We start from the raw sequence: 16,856 nt of genomic DNA on the forward strand, positions 1-16,856 counted from the left end.
TCACTGTATCTCTGCAACGGGACCAGCCTGGTAGGTGTTATCAGAGTATGACTAACCTCTGTGCATGCAAGCCCATTCTCCTTCCCCCAATAGCCCATGGTTAAGTCATTCACTTGGGACATGGGAGACTTAAATATTTATTAGAGCAGGAATATGAACTTGACCCTTCCACAACCCAAGTGAGTCGTATAAGGGCCCTACCATCAATCAAACCCTAACCCCGCCCCTTGACCCCTTAGCCCCGCCCCTTGACCCCTTAGCCCCACCCCTTGACCCCTTAGCCCCACCCGCCGGAAGCCCCGCCCTCATGAGTTATTACTTCCGGGGGTCAAGGCTGCCACATGACCGGAAGCAAGGTGTGTCATGTGACACCCACCCCACCCCTTGACCCCTTAACCTGATTGGTAGCGGGGTCGGGGGAGGAGTTGTTAGAGGGGTCACAAGACCCACTTCCAGAAAGGGCACCTCCACCCCGGAACTCGCCCTGATTGGTCAAAGCTCCTCTCTGGGCGGTCCTACAGGGGTGAAACCCATCATGATTGGTAGAAGGTATGTGTGTGTGGGTTGTTAGAGGGGTCACAAGACCCACTTCCTGAGAGGACACCCCGCCCCAGAACTCGCCCTGATTGGTCAAAGCTCCTCTTGAGGGAAGTCCTACAGGGGGCGAAACCCATCCTAATTGGTAGAGGGCAGTGGGAGGAGTTGTTAGAGGGGTCACATGACATACCTTGCTTCCGGTCACATGGCAGCCTTGACCCTGGAAGTAATACCCCATGGGGCGGGACTTCCGGTGGGGAGGGGGGGGCAGAGGTCAAGGGGTGGGGTTAAGGAGTCAAGGGGTGGGGTGGGTGTCACAGGACACACCTTGCTTCCGGTCATGTGGCAGCCTTGACCCCCGGAAGTAATAACTCATGAGGGCGGGACTTGCAGTGGGTGGGGCTAAGGGGTCAGGGGGCGGGGCTGAGGGGTCAGGGGGCGGGGTTAGGGTTTGATTGATGGTAGGGCCCTCAAATTTATTTGAGCATAAGCTTTCGTGAGCTACAGCTCACTTCATTGGATGCATTCGATGCTTATGCTCAAATAAATTTGTTAGTCTCTAAGGTGCCATAAGTACTCCTTTTCTTTTTTTGAATACAGACTAACACGGCTACTACTCTGAAACCATTGAATAGTTAATTATTTCTATAAAGTGGATCAGCACTCCCAGCCCCGAACACCCTATAGATCAGTAACCGGGGCATTCAAGTGGGAGCTCTGGATTCAGTCCCTGCTCTGAAATCGGGCAGAGCAGGGATTTGAATCTTGGTCTCCTGCATACAGGTGAATGCCCTGATCATTGGGCTAGGAGCTATAATAGGGGCTAACTCCAGGAGGGGGTTCCCACCTGAGAACCCCAGCTGCAGATAGGCACCTCTCTCTGGCTCATCAGTCAGGGGCTGAAGGTGCAGATCAGCGGTAGCTAGCCACCTAAATACGTTAGTGAATCTGGGCCCTAAACCCCACTCCTTTCCTCTGCATTTCACTCCTGGCTAGCTAATCTGCCTGGCTTCAGCAGATCCCTTTCTTAGCTGCCTAAGTCTCCATGTGCATTGCAGGGGAAGCCTGGGTGCTTGACTCCAGGCTGTGAATTCCACTGGCTGGCAAGGCGCCCAAGGGCTTGTCTGCACCAGCCGTGGTGGAAATTCTAGTGTGCACCAGCGTGCTGAGCACTAACTGCCCTGCAGACCCTGCTAGTGTGCACCGGAAGGCTCCTAATGCACATTGATGCCATCCTGTGTCAGACTCCTATGTTAACATGCACCAGGGAACTTTTAGTGAGCCCTAGCAGGGTCAATTAGTGCGCAACACACTGGTGCACCCTAGAATTTACACCCCAGCTGGTGCAGGCTAATGTGTCATGCAGACCCGCCCTGCGTCCCCTCTGTGAATCTCGCCCCCAAGTTCTGTAGCTGGAAGCAGTGTCAGACACATTAAACCAACCCCTCGATGGGGACAGAGACCCATCCATACCTAGTGTGCGTTAGCTAGTACCATTAACTCTTCACTAGTAACAAGTAGAGCTGGCTGAAAATTTTCAGACAAAATGTTTTCCCATCAAAAATGGCCTATTTTCAAAATTTTCAAAATAGAAAATTTTCACCAAAAATGGGTCTGTTTTCTAAATGTTTCACAAAACTCTTTATATAAACTCTTTTATACTATATATTCTATAAATAAGTGAGAAACGAATAATTCACTTTAAAACCTGTGTACATTTTTTTTCTCATCACTTTTTTCCTTCTTTTCTCTTTCTTTTCTTTCCTTTTTTCCTAGTCATGGGCGGGAGGGGAGGGGAGAGGGAAGCAAAAGGGGAAAAAACGGGGGGAAATAACCAAGGAAAAAGGAAGGGAAAGAGAAAAGAAGGAAATTTTGAAAAAGAAATATGTTGAAAAAGCAGGTTTGTTTAGAACTTTGCAAAACAAAAACAATGTCAATATTCCCCCCCCGCCGCCGCCCCCATTTATCTATAAGTTTTATTAAAAAATATGTTAAAAGGAAGATTTTTCAAGGGCACCCATTGCTCCAGAAGTAAAAAGTAGTAGGGTAAGACTTTAAAAATGGCTGCTTAAGGTTAGGTTCTTGAATCTATAGTTAGCCACTTAAACAGATGGGCTGATTTACAACAGTATTATGCAAATGATTGCTCCCATTGCGGGAAATGGGACAAAGCTGTGGCCACAAAACAGTGTTGCAACATAGAGATTTCAGACACTGCAGGAAAATATTTATATCCAAACATAAAACTATTTTCATAAACATTTTAACAAAAATACATAGAATTGACTTACATAGAATCCAATACATTAGGAATGACCTGGTTTTTGAACAAAACAAAAAAAACAAAACTACATTTGTGACCTAAAATGACCTGAAGATGTCCCTTTAAAGACACGATTAACAGAAAAGCTCCATATTTAATTAAGATTAAGTTATAATTCAAGCCTACGATGATCTCAGTGTCTGACTATCAGCATAGCATCTATATTATCTAACATTTTGCCTGAGCCAAATTCTGCTCATCATTGAAATCAAGGAAGTTAGTCTGGATTTACATGGGTTAACTGAGAGCAGAAACGTGCATGCTGCATCTATACATAGCTCTAATCTCTTCTCCTTGTCCTGTTTATTTTCTTTTTGTTTATTCTGTTATCTTAGTACAGGGGTGGGCAAACTTTTTGGCCTGAGGGCCACATCGGGGTTCCGAAACTGTATGGAGGACCGGATAGGGAAGGCTGTGCCTCCCCAAACAGTCTGGCCCCCATCCCCTATCTGCCCCTCCTACTTCCTGCCCCCTGATGGCCCCCCCTCAGAACCCCAAACCCATCCAACCCTCCCTGCTCCTTGTCCCCTGACCGCCCCCTCCCTGGACCCCCACCTCCTATCCAGTCCCCCCGTTCCCTGACTGCCCCGACTCCTATCCACACCCCTCTGACAGGCCCCCTGGGACTCCCACACCTATCCAACCGCCCCCTGCTCCCTGTGCCCTGACTGCCCCCCGGGACCCCCTGTCCCTTATCCAACACCCCCCCACTCCCCGCCCCCCTTACCATGCCACTCAAAGCACCACCCCCTTACCATGACACTCAGAGCACCAGGACTGGCAGCCGTGCCGCCTGGCCGGAGCCAGCCACGCCACCATGCAGTCTAGAGCACCGGGGCAGGCTGGCGGCTCTCACAACCGCGCTTCCAGGCAGGATCTTGCAGCTCCGTGGCTAGAGGGCTGGTGGCATGGCGAGCTGAGGCTGTGGGGGAGGGGGGACAACAGGGGCAGGGCCAGGGGTAGCCTCCCCGGCTGGAGCTCAAGGGCCAAGTAGGAGGGTTCCGGGGGCCGGATGTGGCTCGCAGGCCATAGTTTGCCCACCTCTGTCTTAGTATTTACTAGGGCTGTCAATTAATTGCAGTTAACTCACGTGATTAACTCAAAAAATTAATCGCAATTAAAAAAATCGCAGTTAAACTGTTAAACAATAAAATACCAATTGAAATTTATTAAATGTTTTTGGATGTTTTCTACATTTTCAAATATATTGATTTCAATTAAACACAAAATACAAAGTGTACAGTGCTCACTTTATATTTATTTTTTATTATAAATATTTGCACTGTAAAAAACAAAAGAAATAGTATTTTTCAATTCACCTAATACAAGTACTAGTGTAACCTCTTTATCATGAAAGTTGAACTTACAAATGGAGAATTATGTATAAAAAAACCCTGCATTCAGGAACAAAACAATGTAAAACTTTAAAGCCTAGAAGACCACTCAACCCTACTTCAGCCAATTGCTCAGACAAACAAGTTTGGCTAAAATTTGCAGGAGATAATGCTGCCTGCCAGAACCCGTCATCACCATGGGCACATGTCCTCTGGAATGGTGGTTGAAACATGAAGAGACACATGAATCTTTAGTGCATCTGGCATGTAAATATCTTGCGGCGCCGACTACAACAGTGCCATGCAGCTGTATTGCCTGCAAATGTAAACAAACTTGTTTGTCTGAGCGACTGGCTGAACAAGAAGTAGGACTGAGTGGACTTGCAGGCTCTAAAATTTTACATTGTTTTATTTTTGAATGCAGTTTTTTGTACATAATTCTACATTTGTAAGTTGAACTTTCATGATAAAAAGATTGCACTATAGTACTTGTATTAGGTGAAATAAAAATACTATTTCTTTAGTTTTTTTACAATGCAAATACTTGTAATAAAAATAAATATAAAGTGAACACTGTACACTTTGTTTTTTATGTTGTAATTGAAATCAATATATTTGAAAATGTAGAAAACATCCAAAAACATTTAAATAAATGGTATTCTATTATTGTTTAACAGTGCAATTAAACGTGCAATTAATCGAGATTAATTTTTTTAATCGCTTGACAGCCCTAGTATTTACACAATGTGACTTTTTGGATCCTTTTTTATTTTTCATCTTTGATCCAGCAATCTTGCTCCCTCCACCCACACGGCCCACGAAGTAAAGGGCGAGGCTGGGAGAATTAGTTTTCCCTGGTGCTGACACAGTTTGAATCTGTGCTATAGATGCACAAATATGCATTGGCTTCACAGTCTCTCACCCTGAGCCAGATGTATTTCAGAAGATCAAACTGCTGGACATAGAGTCTCAAATACTCCAGGACTTTGGAGTTGTGGAGATAGTTTGGCTAGTTGTCTGGCATTGGAAAGTCACTGAAGCACGGCATCTCCTTGGAGGAGTTAGTGGTCACAGATTGGTGGATATGGGCTCTGCTGTCCCATTCAAAGCAGAATTTGTTAGAACTTCATTGATTCCAGGCCACTGTGATCATCTAGTCTGATTTGTATAACACAGCCCCTAAAATTCCCCCCAAATAGTTCCTTTTGAACAAAAGCCTCTCTTCTTCTTCTTCTTTTTTAAATCCAACCTTGATTTAAAAATCGCCAGTGACAGAGAATCCACCACGACCCTTGGTAAGTTCTTCCAATAGTTAATCACTCTCACCCTTAAAAATTTACACCCTGTTTCCAGTTTGAATTTGTCTAGCTTCAGCTTCCAGCCACTGGACTTTGTTATGCCTTTGTCTGCTAGACTGAAGTGCCCATTATCAAATATTTGTTCCCCATGTGGGTACTTACAGACTGTGATGAAATCACCCCTTAACCATCTCTTTGTTAAGCTCAATGGACTGAGCTCCTTGAGTCTATCACTATGGGTACGTCTACACTATGAGCTGGGGATGTGAGTCCCCGGCTCGTGTACACATACTCTCGTTAGCTTTCATCAAGCTAGGACGAGTATAAATAGTCAAGTAGCCATGGCAGTGGCAGCAGAGGCCTGGCTGAGCCATGAGTCCATACCAACCCACCGGTTTCAGACATACCCCTTTGCTACCAGGGCTACACTGCTGTTTACACTAGCGCTAACTCAATGAGAGCTAGTGTGAATAGCAGAATACACCTCTAGCTGGAAGTACAGACTTACACCCACTTGGAGGGAAGTGATGACATTGCGGGGCTCTGGAGATGCATAGTGAGTGGGGGGTTCCATTGCCTGTCTTTTGTAAATTACACCATCTTCTGTTCTGTGTCCTTCCTAAAAGCCTAGGGCCAGAGATGAGCTGGAGGCACAGGGCCCCTACCCTCAGCTTCTTGTGGTCCCCAGTGATCATGTGGGATTCCTAGCACTACTCCAGGTTTGTGTGTGGGGGGGCACCTATTCCATAGGAAACAAACAGTGCCATCACGGAGGATCTCTGCAAGGAAGTTTCTAATCGAGAGAAGCGAAGGCTTGGGCAGGACGTAAGTCTACAAATACCTCAAAGGCTGCTATAAAGAGGTTGGTGATCAGTTCTCCATGCCCACGAAGGGTCAGACAAGAACTAATCAGCTTAGTTTGCAGCAAGGGAGATTTAGATTAGATATAGGGAAGAAATTTCTAGCTATAAGGATATAGTTAAGCCCTGAAAAGGGGCTACCTTGGGAGGTTGAGGCATCCCCATCATTGGAGGTTTTTAAGAACAGGAAAGACAAACACCTGTCAGAGATGGTATAAGTAACCTTGCCTCAGTGGGAGGGGATGAACTGGATGATCTCTCAAGGCATAGGCGCTGGCTTCCTCATTTCCTTGGGGATGCTTGACCTCTGCTCTGCCCCAGGGCCCACCCCCACTCCACACCTTCCTTCAAGGCCCCACCCTGCCCCACTCCTTCCCAGCCCCGCTCCGCCTCCACCTCATCTCTTCCTGTCCCGTTCTGCCCCCTCCACAGAGTGTGCCCTACTCTCGCTTTGTCCCCTCCACCCCCAGTGCTGAACAGCTGATCTGCAGTTGGCAGGAGGTGCTGGGTAGGGGGAGAGGGAGCAGCTGATTCACAGGCAGCTGATTCACAGGGCTGCCGGTGGGTGCTGAGCACTTACTATTTTTTTCCTGTGGGTGCATCAGCTCCGGAGCACCCATGGAATTGGTGCCTATGTCTTGAGGCCCTGTCCACCCTGACATTTCTATGATTCTCAGGAAGCGGGTGATCCAGCCCCTTATGAGCTGTGTTGCTTAGAACATGAAATTCTCACTGAAAGCTTGCAGATGACGCACAAATTGAGGGAGTGGTAAATAATGAAGAGGTCAGGTCACTGATACACAGCGGTCTGGATCTGCTGGTAAACTGGGTGCAAGAAAACAATATGTGTTTTAATATGGCTAAATGTAAATGTCTACATCTAGGAATGAAAAATGTAGGCCAGACTCCCAAGATAGGGGACTCTATCCTGGGAAGCAGTGACTCCGAAAAAGATTCGGGTGTCATGATGGATAATCAGCTGAACATGAGCTCCCAGTGTGATGCTGAGGTCAAAAGGGCTAATGCGATCCTGGGATGCATCAACAGGGGAATCTTGAGTAGGAGTAGAGAGGTTCTATTACTTCTGTAGTAGGCACTGGTGTGACTGCTGCTGGAATACTGTGTCCAGTTCTGGAGAAGGTCCATAGAAGAGTCACAAGAATGATTAAAGGAGTAGAAAACATGCCTTAGTGCTAGGGCTGTCAATTAATTGCAGTCAACTCACACAATTAACTCAAAAAAATTAATTGCGATTAATCGCAGTTTTAATCACACTGTTAAGCAATAGAATATCAATTGAAATTTATTAAATATTTTGGATGTTTTTCTAAATTTTCACATATATTGTATTCTGTATTCTAATTGAAATCAAAGTGTGTATTATTTTTATTACAAATATTTGCACTGTAAGAATAATAAATAAAAGAAATAGTACTTATCAATTCACCTCATACAAGAACTGTAGTGCAGTCTCTGTGTTGTGAAAGTGCAACTTACAAATGTAGATTTCTTTTTGTTACATAACTGCACTCAAAACCAAAACAAGGTAAAACTTCAGAGCCTACAAGTCCACTCAGTCCTACTTCTTGTTCAGCCAATCACTCAGACAAACAAGTTTGTTTACATTTACAGGACATAATGCTGCCCTCTTCTTCTTTACAACGTCAGCTAAAAGTGAGAACAGGCATTTGCATGTCACTTTTGTAGCTGGCATTGCAAGGTATTTACGTGCCAGATATGCTAAACATTCATATGCCCGTTCATGCTTCAGCCACCATTCCAGAGGACATGCTTCCATGCTCGTTAAAAAATAATGCGCTAATTAAATTTGTGACTGAACTCCTTGGGGAAAATTGTATGTCCCCTGCTGTGTTCTACCTGCATTCTGCCATATATTTCATGTTATAGTAGTCTTCAATGATGACCCAGCACATATTGTTCATTTTAAGAACACTTTCACTGCAGATTTGACAAAACACAAGGACGGTACCAATGTGAGATTTCTGAAGATAGCTACAGCATTCGACCCAAGGTTTAAGAATCTGAAGTGCCTTCCAAAATTTGAGAGGGACGAGGTGTGGAGCATGCTTTCAGAAGTCTTAAAAGAGCAACATTCCAATGCAGGAACTACAGAACCCGAACCACCAAAAAAGAAAATCAACCTTCTGCTGGTAACATCTGACTCAGATGATGAAAATGAGCATGCGTCAGTCCACACTGCTTTGGATCGTTATTGAGCAGAACCCATCATCAGCATGGACGCATGTTCCCTGGAATGGTGGTCGAAGCATGAAGGGACATATGAATCTTTCGTGCATCTGGCACATAAATATCTTGTAATGGCGGCTGCAACAGTGCCATGAGAATGCCTGTTCTCACTTTCAGGTGACATTTTAAACAAGAAGCAGGCAGTATTATCTCCTGCGAATGTGAACAAACTTGTTTGTTTGAGTGATTGGCTGAACAAGAAGTAGGACTGAATGGACTTGTAGTCTCTAAAGTTTTACATTGTTTTATTTTTTTAATGCAGTTACTTTTTGTACATAATTCTACATTTCTAAGTTCAACTTTCATGACAAAGAGATTGCACTACTTGTATTAGCTGAATTGAAAAATACTATTTCTTTTGTTTTTTACAGTGCAAATATTTGTAATAAAAATAAAGTGAACACTGTACACTTTGTATTGTATTATAACTGAAATCAACATATCTGAAAATGTAGAAGGCATCCAAAAATATTTAAATAAATGGTATTCTACTATTAACAGTGTGATTAATCAAGATTAATTTTTTTAATCGCTTGACAGCCCTAACATAAACTAAACTATTTCCCCATCATACTGTTTAAATCTGTAAACAGACTTAATCTGTATAGTAAATGAACCAATGAATTCACACTCCTGTGGCCCTTTTGGGTAATGTTGGTCACTAATTTGGCTCCTGTACCACTGAGGTCTGAGCATCACTGGTTTAGTTAGTTTCTGCCTCTGTTACTCACTATAAACATATTCACAACAGTTAGTTGTTTCAGCAATTACTGCTGACCAATCCCAGAGAAGTTACTTGTTCTGGCATGTCTTGACTTGGGCCTGTTCATGTCAGCTGAGCCCACCCGACAGTACTCGGGAAACCTGGCTTCTACCCCTGGCTCTGCCACTGAGCCTGTTGTGTGATCTTGGGCAAGTTGCTGCACTGGTCTGTGCCTCGGTTTCCCCATGTGTGAAATGGAGATGGTTCTCACCTGCCTTTGCAAACCACTTTGAGATGCAGGATTGAAAAGTCCTGTGTAAGAGCTTGGTATTATGGACTGTTGAATGTTCATCAGAAATGATGTCTGAGATGTGCTATTCAGTGAGACTCTATTGCAGGGTCTGGGGAGCCTGTGCAGGGACCATAGGAGCCCTGTGTGCCATGGAGCACTGCCCTGTAGGAACTTGCTGCATAGCCCCAGGATCTGGAATGGATGCACAAAAGGATCAGGGGTGAGACTCATGTGGACCCCTGTGGAAGAGCAACAGGGGATATTGCAGCATCAGGCCTGCAGTAGCAACCTGTAGGCAGCTCGGCTGTTGCTATTCCTCCTGGGATGGAGGAGTCATCTACTTCTACCCAAACCAGTTACTCTTCTAATCCTGTAGCCACTTCTTGCAGCCCAGGGGAGCATCTATAAACGGTTGTGTTTAACCTGCTGCACCATATCACAGTAACCAGTGCAAGCTGCACAACATACACAGAGGTCTGAAGGGTTAAAAGAAATCTGTTCTCCTCATTCTGTGTCAAAACCACTGGCAGGCAGTCTAACCATGCATGGCTCTTCCCTTTGGGCCACAAGCTCCCCGTCCCACGTGAAGGCAGCCAGTGTGAAATGAGCACCCAAAGAGAAATGAGCAGCAAAACAAAAAATCTAAAACACAGCAATAATGGCCCAAGCACAGGGAAAGAGGTCACTCAACGTTCATGTTTATAGATGCTGCTGGGTTAAACCAGCTGCAGTGATTAAAATCAAACCCCGCACCCCACCCCAGGGGCTAATCTTTGTAGCTGAGGTGCTTTCCAAGCACTAGAGGCATGATTTGCCAGTCATTTGCAATAGTTATACAGCAGGGTAAACCCACTGGGCTGAAGTCCTCAGTTGGTATAAATCAGCATAACTGTTTATTTCAATGGCGCTAAACTGAGTAATACCTGCCCGCGATCTGGGCTAACGACTCTAGTACAGATACTATGGATTTACCCTAGTGTGGAGGAGAGAATAAAACCAATAAAATATGACCCACAAAACCATTCCACTCCACATGATCCAGGCTCTGCTCTTTGGTGATTCCGTACACTGAGCACCCTGCGTGATCCTCCCCTGGGGCAGGAGGCTACAGCCAAGAGTGTTGCAGTTACTGGAGCTGGCATGAGCGGACTGACCTCCTTTAGGATACTAGGCCACCTGCTCGAAGAATACACCCCTAGCTCAAAGTACAGATGTTAGTAACTAGGAAAGATGTCTATAAACTGTGCAGCGTGTGACATGGACTGGAACTGTGGTATCACCCAGTACCTAACCCCTTGTGTCTTGGTCTAGCCAGCATGGGCAAAGAGCTGTTACATGCCTTCTAAAGTAAGGAATGTGGAGGTGGAGTCAAACGACATTTTTTTTTTTGGAGTTCAGAGAACTGGATGAAGTGTTCTCCCAAAACGGGATAAGGCATTCTGGATAAGCTGAGTGGAAAGGTCTCAGAGGGAATCCCAGCAGGTACAAGGCTAGTGCCCTACCCATTGGATGGTGCTGCCTTCAAGAAGGCAGAACTGGTTCTCCACAATCCAGGGGCTGATTCTAGCAATAAAGTCTAGTCAATTTCACTTCTTCCTTGGATAATTATTATTAATCATGTATATTACGATAGTGCCTATGGCCACCTATTGTGCTAGATGCTGTACAAATACAGAGGATCAGGTGGGCCCTGCCCCGAAGTGCTTACAATCTAAACCAGTCCTTTACATTGCTTTCCCCATTTTGTATGAGAGCCTCTCTCGGTTACACAGAGAGAAAACCATTTATAGAAAAGTCATGAGGGTGGCGGGAAATTAATAGGGAGATCAAGGGCATGGTCACTATCTGAACCTACTTTTAACTCATTTAAAAAAGAAATTAGTTAGATTTTAAGCTGATCACTTGCTTTTCATTACAGGAGCAGGGAAAAAATGAAATGTTTTATTTCTCTCTGGCACTTCCTATGCAGAACTGGTTCCAAACAGCATACCTCACTCTGGCCACCCTGTTTATCATTAAAGGGCTAAGCAGAGGTCATCAGAATAACATTTTCCACCTGGAGCAAGGCTCCTTTTCAGCAGCAGAGAGAGGAACGTTTGCTATCTTGGGGAAGAGCAAGCGCCTAGAAATAACTCCATGTAGCAGCCACTGAAGCCCATGGGCAGAATTGAGCATGGAGTGCACCTCAGGCAAGGTTGCCTTTCCAGGGAGGGTTGAAAACCCTGCAAAACTGGTTAGCGCTCTGATTGACATCTCCCTGTCAGGTGCTGCATAGGACTGTTCTCCATATGTGCTGTGTGGCCTGTGATCACGGTTTGATGTGCATTCTTGTGGCACAGAGCTGCAAATAGCTATAACTAGTTGGAGAGGGGGTGAGAGAGAGAGAGAGGAGGTTCAACCATAGAGGATATTTTTGAATATACTGTTTATTTTTGAATGGATACAGAGGAAAGGATACACCCACATTATGACAAATGAAGGGACTCCATTCACCAGTAGGAGTCAGCAGCATCATTGCAAAGGCCAAAGGGCCCTGGCATCCTTGCAGATTAAGTGCGGCTGGGGATTGGGCTCTGGTTTAAGGTGGTCTAGCTGTATATTCAGTTTATGTCCATCACTGGCAGTCTTATTGCACCACTGAGGCTTTTGATGTGCACATGATACAGAATGCCACTGTGCAGCCAGCAACATGTGGGCTTGATTCTCTTGGAAATGCCTCATATACCTTGTTCCTTGGAGCTCATTCCCCATGTCAGGGAACGGAAAAAAACCTTGACCTCTTATCTGTCATCACTTGAGGTAGGGACTGGAGATTTGTTGAGCCTCTTCACTCTTATCAGAGGAGGGAGAAGTTTCCATTCCAAGCGTAGGCGGAGTTCTTCAGGTTTCCTCTGTGGGAGGGAAAAGGGAGAGGACTCAGTGGTGAAGGGGCAAAACGAAGAGGGCAGACCAATGAACTAGTGAGAGAGTCCAGCCAAACAGCAAGATATCCAGCCGCCAGCCTCTACTGTGTAAAGCTGCGATGGATACCCCATGGGAGAGATTGTGCCCCATGCAGCTCCGGTGTGCAACTACAGCATTATACAGGCACCATTAACAGCCTGATTAATTGCCCTAGTGCAGGTGGAAAGCACTGGTCACTGTGTTGTGCATCCCACTCTGTGCCCGATCCACCAAGGCAGCAAGCCTCAGCCACATAGCCAGGCTTTTGAGCTCAAGCTGTAGAGATCAATGCTTGTAGCTCCAGAGGTCCCTAGTGCAGTCCTGGCTGATGGGCGTTGCACAGGGCCTGTACTGGGTGGCCTATGGCAGCCTGTCACAGGGTGCACCACTCACCGCTTGTGTGGCACCTCCTCCTGGTCACTCTGGGGATTAGCTCTCGAGGTGGACACCCCTTCCAGCAGTTAAACCCAGTCAGTTTCTCCTCTGCAGCCCCTCTCTCCTTCTCAGGAGCTGCAGTTGTCCTCTTTGTGACTCAGCCTTCTGGCCAGCTCACTATTGTGGTTTCCCCTTCTGGGGTACAGTCCTTCAATTCTCTGTCACTCCCACAGTGACCCAGGCAGCCTTCCCATTCACCGCCCTGATGGTCTATGCCACGCCCTTGGTGGCTGGCAGGGGAACCGGGGTCCACCCACTACTCCAGGGTCCAGTCCAGCAACCCTTAACCCAGCAGTTCTGGGATTTAGTCTCACAGCCCTCACTGCTCCTTCTCTGTAGTACTGGGTTTACACTGACACCAAGGCGCTGGGCCCACACTGGGACGGGGCCCATTATGGACTCCTCTAGCCGATCCATATGGCTGGGACTGGCCCCTCACCTGGGGAAGTCCAGGCCTTGCTGTGTGAGCAGCTCCCAGCCAGCAGGTCCCACTCACCTGTAGGGGGCTCGCCGCCCGGAAGCCAGGCTGCACCATGTGGGCTGGGCAGGGCTGCTGGCAGCGGGCATGGCCAGGCAGGCTCTCGGGGCGGTGCGGGGGTGTGGGGGGGTCACATCCCAGGGGTCTGTCCCACTTCCCAGCACGGCTCTGGCTCCGAGCAGTCTGTGCTGCCCACCACCTGTGGGGCTCTGCCCACCTCCCTGGACCTAGCCTCCAGGGACCAGTGCAGAGGCCAGGTTGGTCTCAGCCAGTTGTGGGGGTGGGGCAGCGTGGGGAGCTTAGCCAGACCGTGCCAGGCAAGTGGGTCCTGAGGGAGCCCGGCCCGGGCAGGCCCTGCTCCTGCTCTGGCCTGGCTGATTGCGCTGGAGTGATCCCCACCCCAGGACCGGCCCATGCTGTGCTGCCGGTGCAGCCCAGCGGGCACGGTCACCTCCTAGTGGGGCCGGTGAGTGTGGGAGTGGGCAGGACGCAGGGGAGGTCTCTCTGGCAGTCTGGTGCTGGGCAGAGAAGGGGTGGGGAATGCTGGGGAGTGGGGGAGGTTTGTGTGTTTTGGGGCACTGGGCATAGGGGGATCTGTGTGGTGTGCTGTGTTGTTGTGGTGGTGGGGCTGTGGGGGGGGCAACGGGGGTCTGTGGGGAGGGGGAAAGGGAACGCTGACAGCGCAGAGCCAGGCTGCCCCATCCCAGCAGCAGCCCCCAGCTGTTGCCAGCTACCTAGCTTGATTGGCCCTGCCTGTCCCTGGCCAGCTAAGCCTGGTTGCAATCAATTTCCTGCTCCCTGGCTCTCCCTCCAGGTGCAGCCTGTGGAGTTAATAGGCTTAGCTGGTCACCCCTTCCAGTCCGGTGTGAGCTGGACTCCCCACCACACAGCCTTATGCTGGGCTCCCTGAAAGTCCCAGCACAGGGGGCATGTTTGGGGAGGGGTTGCTGGGCATGCTGCTCTGACCATACTATCTTGGGACTCCCCCACCCTCAGGTTGCCCAGTCTGGGCTGACTCCAGGAAGCAGAAAATCTCAGCCTGTGTGTTCCTGCCAGCAGTTGAACTTCTAGATCATTTTTTGTATGCAGGCTGTCGTTAGAAAAAGACCTGAGTCCATAGGGACTATGATATGGGATCTTCCAGCTCGGGGTGAGTGAGGAGAGAGATGCTGCACTGAGCAATGTGTCAGGGTGATCTTCCAGTGCAGGGGAAGCCTTGGAGAAAAACGGGCTAAATAGGGATGAGCCATTACACAGTGGCCAAGATGGAGAAAAGGGCAGAAAGAGGGAAAACAGCACAAACTTCCAGAAATTGAAGTACGTGTAAAAGAGGAGTAGATTCAAAGCCGCACTGAAATCAATGGAGGTATTTTCACTGCATTCAAGGGACACTGCATTTTGAACAGACTATTATGAGAAAATTGGGACACAATGTTGCCAACTCTTGCGATTTTGTTGCAGTTAACACAACACAAGGACCAAGGGCTCACCCAATGAAATTAATAGGCAGCAGGTTTATAACAAACATAAGGAAGAACTTCTTCACACAACGCACAGTCAACCCGTGGAATTCATTGCCAGGGAACATTATGAAGGCCAAAAGTAAAAGTGGGTTCAAAAGAGAATTAGATAAGTTCAAGTAGATCCATCAGTGGCTGTTAACCAAGATGGTCAGAGATGCAACCCCATGCTCTAGGTACCTTAATCTCTGACTGCCAGAAGCTGGGAATGGGCAACAGGGAGTGGATCACCTGATAAATTGCCCTGTTCTGTTCATTCCTTCTGAAGCATCTGGCACTGGCCACAGTAGAAAGACAGGACACTGGGCTAGATGGACCATTGGCCTGACCAGTATGGCTGTTCTTATGTTCTCAACAATTTAGGTGTTTTTTTTTCTCCTGCCAACTCGTGAATTTTCCTTTATTTAAAATGGCCACCATCTCCTATTACCATCAATGGGGCTGCTGCCAGAAAGATGGCTGCCATTTCCCTATGAATGCAGATGTGGAAATGAGGCTGCCTCCCAGAAAGATGGCTGCCACCTTCCACCATTTGTTTTCAGTGAAACTAAAATCATGCCTGCAGGCAAAATAGCTGCCACTATGGGGTGTGGGGAGCTAGATGGGATTCGGGTTGCCAGGTGTCCAGTTTTCAACTGGAATGCCAGGTCGAAAAGGGACCCTGGCGGCTCCAGTCAGCATCACTGACCAGGCCGTTAAAAGTCCAGTCGGTGGCACAGCAGGGCTCAGGCAGGCTCCCTTTCTGCCTTGGCTCTGCGTGGCTCCCGGAAGCAGCAGCATGTTCCCCCTCCGGATCCCACATGTAGGGGCATCCAGGGGGCTCTACATGCTGCCCCGCCTCAAGTGCTGGCTCTGCAGGTCCCATTGGCCAGGAACCATGGACGCCTGTGGACGGAGCAGTGCACAGAGCCGCTCCTACACGTAGGAGTGTGTGTTGGGGGACGGGGGGGACAGGACATGCCAATGCTTCCGGAGCTGCTTGAGGTAAGTGCCGCCCGGAGTCTGCACCCCTGACCCCCTCCCATGCCCCAACCCCCACCCCAGCCCTGATCCCCCTCCTGCACCCCAAATCCATCATCACCCGCCTCACACCAGAGCCCACACTGCAACCCAGAACCCTCACCCCCCAGCACCCGAACCCCGGAGCCCCCTCCCACACCCTAACCCCCTGCCTCAGCCAGGAGCCCTCTCCCATAATCCAAACCCCTCAGCTCCACCCCTCAGCCCGAAGCTCCCTCCTGCACGTGAAACCCCTCATCCCTGGCTCCACCCCAGAGCCTGAACCTCCAGCTGGAGCCCTCACATCCCAGCCTCCAGCCCCCACCCACTAGGTGGATCAGCAGAGACTGCGGGGATTGTTCTTCTTCCTTTTCCCCATGCTGGCCAGTGATGAGGCTAACTAGAGTAAACAGCAGATTTGAGCCACGAAAGTGGCCAAACTGAGGGCTGCCGTGAACCTCTGAGACGAGCAAATCCTCCAATAAAGTGCAGGACCCACCAAGGCAGAGGAGGAACTTTGTCACAATATATACATACAGAGAACGTTATTTAGTACATCAGTACAGACCTGGCCGCTTGCAATGGGTCAGGTATACCACCTGGTGGGCATTGGTATTAGCAGGAACAGTGTGTTAGAGATACAAGTTTTTGTTTCCTAGAGTAAAGCTACCTTGATAAGAAGGCAGTATGTATTTCACTTCCGCATCCTTTCCAAGTCTGTGCTTATTATTAATGCAATTAGTAAGTATCTTGTGATCGTATAATGAAACCTTGTACTTTACTGCATAACTTCAAGTGGCAGAGTGAAAGGCCTGATCTATCCACAAACTGGAAATGGCTTAATTAAACTGGTTTAGTAAAACCAT

Source organism: Caretta caretta, chromosome 8 (genome assembly GCF_965140235.1).
Source record: "Caretta caretta isolate rCarCar2 chromosome 8, rCarCar1.hap1, whole genome shotgun sequence".
NCBI classification, from domain to species: Eukaryota; Metazoa; Chordata; order Testudines; family Cheloniidae; genus Caretta; species Caretta caretta.